The following is a 6,054-nucleotide window of genomic DNA, read 5'->3' as shown; positions in this document are numbered from 1 at the left end:
TAAATTCAAATAAGCAATAAAGTGTGATGGTCCGCACTCAAAAAGATGTCGCATAAAGCTGACGTCATTTTTTTTGTTTTAGTTTTTGTCTTTTTCACTGCATGAGGGATAGCGTACACAGATGTTTCTGCTTTGCATCCTTCAGGGTGGTTTAGCATCACGTTGTACTCAGACGATGCCATCTTAATCCCCATGGGGAGGCTAATAAAACTGTATTACATTTAAGTAACAGCAGTGTATCTCACTAAGGTACTGAGTTATGTATGACTACTCCTCTGGTGCATTGAAACAGCCTATAGGACTTAACTCTACTTTTACTGCTGTGTGTTATTGTCCTATCAAATCTCCATTCATATATATTCCTTTTCTGTCCTTAGATTACTCTATTTTCACTGCATCAGGGCTAAAGAGCAAGGACCCGCATGATCAACAGTCAGCAAAATGCAAAGGTAAAACATGAAGGGGGATAGAGAGGGACAGACTTTTCACAAAGTATTTGATGACACAGTGCAAAGATAAAAAGGACGAGAGATATAGAGAGAGGGAGACAAAAAAGGACGAGAGAGAGAAAGAGAGAGAGACAGAGAGAGAGACAGAGAGACAGAGAGAGAGACACAGAGAGAGAGAGACAGAGACAGAGACAGAGAAAGAGAGAGAGAGAGAGAGAAAGAGCGAGACAGAGAGAGAGAGACAGAGAGAAATTCATTATTAGAGAGCGGACCCCATACTTCGCTGCCATATAGAACACTTGGTTCTATAACTGATTGAGCCAGATTCTAATTGGAATTTCGATTTTAATATTCCTTTTAATGGCTCTTCTTGCTTTGTCTCTCAGCTCATTCACAGCCATGTGAAAGCTACCTGTGTTGCTGATATTTAGTCCTAGATACGTGTAATTTGTGGTGTGTTCTAATAGAACTGTGTCCAAATAGAATTTATATTTGTCATCCTGATTTCCTGACCTTTTTTTGGAATATCATTATATTCGTTTTTTTTTAGATTAACGGTCAGAGCCCAGGTCTGACAGAACCTGTGCAGATGATCTAGATGCTGCTGTAACCCCTCCTAAGTGGGAGACAGTTTGCACCAGGTCATCTGCATACAGCAGACACTTGATTTCAGTGTTGTGTAGGGTGAGACCAGGTGCTGCCGATTCTTCTAATGTTTTTGCCAATTCATAGAGGTTAAATAGTGTTGCACTTATTGGGCAGCCCTGTTTCACTCCACGTCCCTGAGAGAAGAAGTCTCGGCTTGTTGCCGATTTTAAGTTGTTTTTAGTGTACATTGATTTAATAACATCATATGTTTTCCCTCCAATACCACTTACTATTCGTTTGTAATAAAATACCTTAGTGCAAAATTGAATCAAATGCTTTCTTGAAGTCTACAAAACACGAGTAGATTTTGCCTTTGTTTTGGTTGACTTGTTTGTCAATTAGAGTGTGGAGGGTGTAAATGTGGTCTCTCTCTCTCTCTCTCTCTCTCTCTCTCTCTCTCTCTCTCTCTCTCTCAATTCAATTTCAATTTAAGGGCTTTATTGGCATGGGAAACGTATGTTAACATTGTCAAAGCAAGTGAAGTAGGTAGTAAACAAAAGAGAAATAAACAATAAATATTAACTGTAAACATTACACTCAGAAGTTCCAAAGAATAAAGACATTTCAAATGTCATATTACGTCTATATACAGTGTTGTAACGATGGGCAAATAGTTCAAAATTCTTTGTGGGTCTGTGTAATCTGAGGGATTCCACCTCATTTTGTGGGCAGTGCCTACGGCGGCCCTCTCTCAATAGCAAGGCTATGCTCACTGAGTCTGTATATAGTCAAAGCTTCTCTCTCTCTCTCTCTCTCTCTCTCTCTCTCTCTCTCTCTCTCTCTCTCAGATTTCTCTGTGTTTTCCACGAGCAGTCAAGGCGTGGCCAAGGTCCCCCAGGTCAAAGTGAGTAATAAAAGTGAGAGTGTTCAAAAGAAAGATGGGAATGACAAAGTAACAGCGCCAAAGACAGAGGCAGAGCTCCTTATGGACAAATTTGAGAGGATGGCAGAAGAGGAGAGAATTTGGCCTTGTCAGAAGGATAGGAGAGATAAAGACCAGGCCAAAGAGATAGAGGGAAAGAGAAAGGAGGAGGAGGTGCTGTCTAAAGAAAAGCAGCGCAGGCTGAGGAATGAGAAGGCCTTACAGGAACACCTGGACAGGGTAAAGAATCCGGAATTGACAGGCAAACAGACCAGACAACCACAATGTAATGGTAGGACCAGGCAAAGTGACAATGGACTCAAACACAAAACATTTCATTCTCTGTGGTTTAAAAGCAAAGAGCACCATTGCGCTCTCCCTAAAGTTAGGTTGGTGCGTAAAACCCTTAAATTCAAATAAGCAATAAAGTGTGATGGTCCGCACTCAAAAAGATGTCGCATAAAGCTGACGTCATTTTTTTGTTTAGTTTTTGTCTTATTCACTGCATGAGGGATAGCGTACACAGATGTTTCTGCTTTGCATCCTTCAGGGTGGTTTAGCATCACGTTGTACTCAGACGATGCCATCTTAATCCCCATGGGGAGGCTAATAAAACTGTATTACATTTAAGTAACAGCAGTGTATCTCACTAAGGTACTGAGTTATGTGTGACTACTCCTACTTTGGTGCATTGAAACAGCCTATAGGACTTAACTCTACTTTTACTGCTGTGTGTTATTGTCCTATCAAATCTCCATTCATATATATTCCTTTTCTGTCCTTAGATTACTCTATTTTCACTGCATCAGGGCTAAAGAGCAAGGACCCGAATGATCAACAGTCAGCAAAATGCAAAGGTAAAACATGAAGGGGGATAGAGAGGGACAGACTTTTCACAAAGTATTTGATGACACAGTGCAAAGCTAAAAAGGACGAGGGATATAGAGAGAGGGAGACAAAAAAGGACAAGAGAGAGAGACAGAGAGAGAGACAGAGAGAGACAGAGAGAGAGACACAGAGAGAGAGAGAGAGACAGAGACAGAGACAGAGAGAAACAGAGAGAGAGACAGAGAGAGAAACAGAGAGAGAGACAGAGAAAGAGAGAGAGAGAGAGAGAGAGAGAGAAAGAGCGAGACAGAGAGAGAGAGACAGAGAGAAATTCATTATTAGAGAGTGGACCCCATACTTCGCTGCCATATAGAGCACTTGGTTCTATAACTGATTGAGCCAGATTCTAATTGGAATTTCGATTTTAATATTCCTTTTAATGGCTCTTCTTGCTTTGTCTCTCAGCTCATTCACAGCCATGTGAAAGCTACCTGTGTTGCTGATATTTAGTCCTAGATACGTGTAATTTTTGGTGTGTTCTAATAGAACTGTGTCCAAATAGAATTTATATTTGTCATCCTGATTTCCTGACCTTTTTTTGGAATATCATTATATTCGTTTTTTTTTTTGATTAACGGTCAGAGCCCAGGTCTGACAGAACCTGTGCAGATGATCTAGATGCTGCTGTAACCCCTCCTAAGTGGGAGACAGTTGCACCAGGTCATCTGCGTACAGCAGACACTTGATTTCAGTGTTGTGTAGGGTGAGACCAGGTGCTGCCGATTCTTCTAATGTTTTTGCCAATTCATAAAGGTTAAATAGTGTTGCACTTATTGGGCAGCCCTGTTTCACTCCACGTCCCTGAGAGAAGAAGTCTCGGCTTGTTGCCGATTTTAAGTTGTTTTTAGTGTACATTGATTTAATAACATCATATGTTTTCCCTCCAATACCACTTACTATTCGTTTGTAATAAAATACCTTAGTGCAAAATTGAATCAAATGCTTTCTTGAAGTCTACAAAACACGAGTAGATTTTGCCTTTGTTTTGGTTGACTTGTTTATCAATTAGAGTGTGGAGGGTGTAAATGTGGTCTCTCTCTCTCTCTCTCTCTCTCTCTCTCTCTCTCTCTCTCTCAATTCAATTTCAATTTAAGGGCTTTATTGGCATGGGAAACGTATGTTAACATTGTCAAAGCAAGTGAAGTAGGTAGTAAACAAAAGAGAAATAAACAATAAATATTAACAGTAAACATTACACTCAGAAGTTCCAAAAGAATAAAGACATTTCAAAGGTCATATTACGTATATATACAGTGTTGTAACGATGGGCAAATAGTTCAAAATTCTTTGTGGGTCTGTGTAATCTGAGGGATTCCACCTCATTTTGTGGGCAGTGCCTACGGCGGCCTCTCTCAATAGCAAGGCTATGCTCACTGAGTCTGTATATAGTCAAAGCCTCTCTCTCTCTCTCTCTCTCTCTCTCCTCTCTCTCTCTCTCTCTCTCTCTCTCTCTCTCTCTCTCTCTCTCTCTCTCTCATCTCTCTCTCTCTCTCTCTCTCTCTCCTCTCTCTCTCTCTCTCTCTCTCTCTCTCTCTCTCTCTCTCTCTCTCTCTCTCTCTCTCTCAGATTTCTCTGTGTTTTCCACGAGCAGTCAAGGCGTGGCCAAGGTCCCCCAGGTCAAAGTGAGTAATAAAAGTGAGACTGTCCAAAAGAAGATGGGAATGACAAAGTAACAGTGCCAAAGACAGATGCAGAGCTCAATATGGACAAATTTGAGAGGATGGCAGAAGAGGGGAGAAGGGGGCCTTGTCAGAAGGATAGGAGAGATAAAGACCAGGCCAAAGAGATAGAGGGAAAGAGAAAGGAGGAGGAGGTGCTGTCTAAAGAAGAGCAGCGCAGGCTGAGGAATGAGAAGGCCTTACAGGAACACCTGGACAGGGTAGAGAATCCGGAATTGACAGGCAAACAGACCAGACAACCACAATGTAAAGGTAGGACCAGGCAAAGTGACAAGGGACTCAAACACAAAACATTTCATTCTCTGTAGTTTAAAAGCAAAGAGCACCCTCGCGCTGTCCCTAAAGTTAGGTTGGTGCGTAAAACCCTTAAATTCAAATAAGCAATAAAGTGTGATGGTCCGCACTCAAAAAGATGTCGCATAAAGCTGACGTCATTTTTTTTGTTTTAGTTTTGTCTTTTTCACTGCATGAGGGATAGCGTACACAGATGTTTCTGCTTTGCATCCTTCAGGGTGGTTTAGCATCACGTTGTACTCAGACGATGCCATCTTAATCCCCATGGGGAGGCTAATAAAACTGTATTACATTTAAGTAACAGCAGTGTATCTCACTAAGGTACTGAGTTATGTGTGACTACTCCTCTGGTGCATTGAAACAGCCTATAGGACTTAACTCTACTTTTACTGCTGTGTGTTATTGTCCTATCAAATCTCCATTCATATATATTCCTCTTTCTGTCCTTAGATTACTCTATTTTCACTGCATCAGGGCTAAAGAGCAAGGACCCGCATGATCAACAGTCAGCAAAATGCAAAGGTAAAACATGAAGGGGGATAGAGAGGGACAGACTTTTCACAAAGTATTTGATGACACAGTGCAAAGATAAAAAGGACGAGAGATATAGAGAGAGGGAGACAAAAAAGGACGAGAGAGAGAAAGAGAGACAGACAGAGAGAAAGAGAAAGAGAGAGAGAGAGAGGAGAGAGAGAGAGAGAGAGAGACAGAGAAAGAGAGAGAGAGAGAGAGACAGAGAGAGACATAGAGAGAGACACAGAGAGAGAGAGAGACAGACAGAGACAGAGACAGAGAAAGAGAGAGAGAGAGAGAGAGAGAAACAGAGAGAGACACAGAGAGACAGAGAGAGAAAGACAGAGACAGAGACAGAGAGAGAAGGAGAGAGACAGAGAGAGAAAGAGAGAGACAGAGAGAGAGAGACAGAGAGAAATTCATTATTACAGAGCGGACCCCATACTTCGCTGCCATATAGAGCACTTGGTTCTATAACTGATTGAGCCAGATTCTAATTGGAATTTCGATTTTAATATTCCTTTTAATGGCTCTTCTTGCTTTGTCTCTCAGCTCATTCACAGCCATGTGAAAGCTACCTGTGTTGCTGATATTTAGTCCTAGATACGTGTAATTTTTGGTGTGTTCTAATAGAACTGTGTCCAAATAGAATTTATATTTGTCATCCTGATTTCCTGACCTTTTTTTGGAATATCATTATATTCATTTTTTTTTAGATTAA

The 6,054-nt window shown here is 41.1% G+C and overlaps 1 long non-coding RNA gene across 1 annotated transcript; it reads left to right on the top strand.

Moving 5' to 3' along the window:
* Positions 1-301: 301 nt before the first annotated feature.
* On the top strand, positions 302-2,788 carry LOC311115567. The gene is made up of 3 exons (XR_014611285.1): positions 302-449; positions 1,886-1,941; positions 2,745-2,788. It is a non-coding gene; the product is annotated as an uncharacterized lncRNA (long non-coding RNA).
* The last annotated feature ends 3,266 nt before the right edge of the window (positions 2,789-6,054 follow it).

Source organism: Coregonus lavaretus (genome assembly GCF_964263955.1).
Source record: "Coregonus lavaretus genome assembly, contig: HAP1_SCAFFOLD_2792, whole genome shotgun sequence".
Taxonomy (NCBI): domain Eukaryota; kingdom Metazoa; phylum Chordata; class Actinopteri; order Salmoniformes; family Salmonidae; genus Coregonus; species Coregonus lavaretus.
Note: the sequence above shows the minus strand (reverse complement) of the source record. Positions and strands in the feature narration are given on the sequence as shown.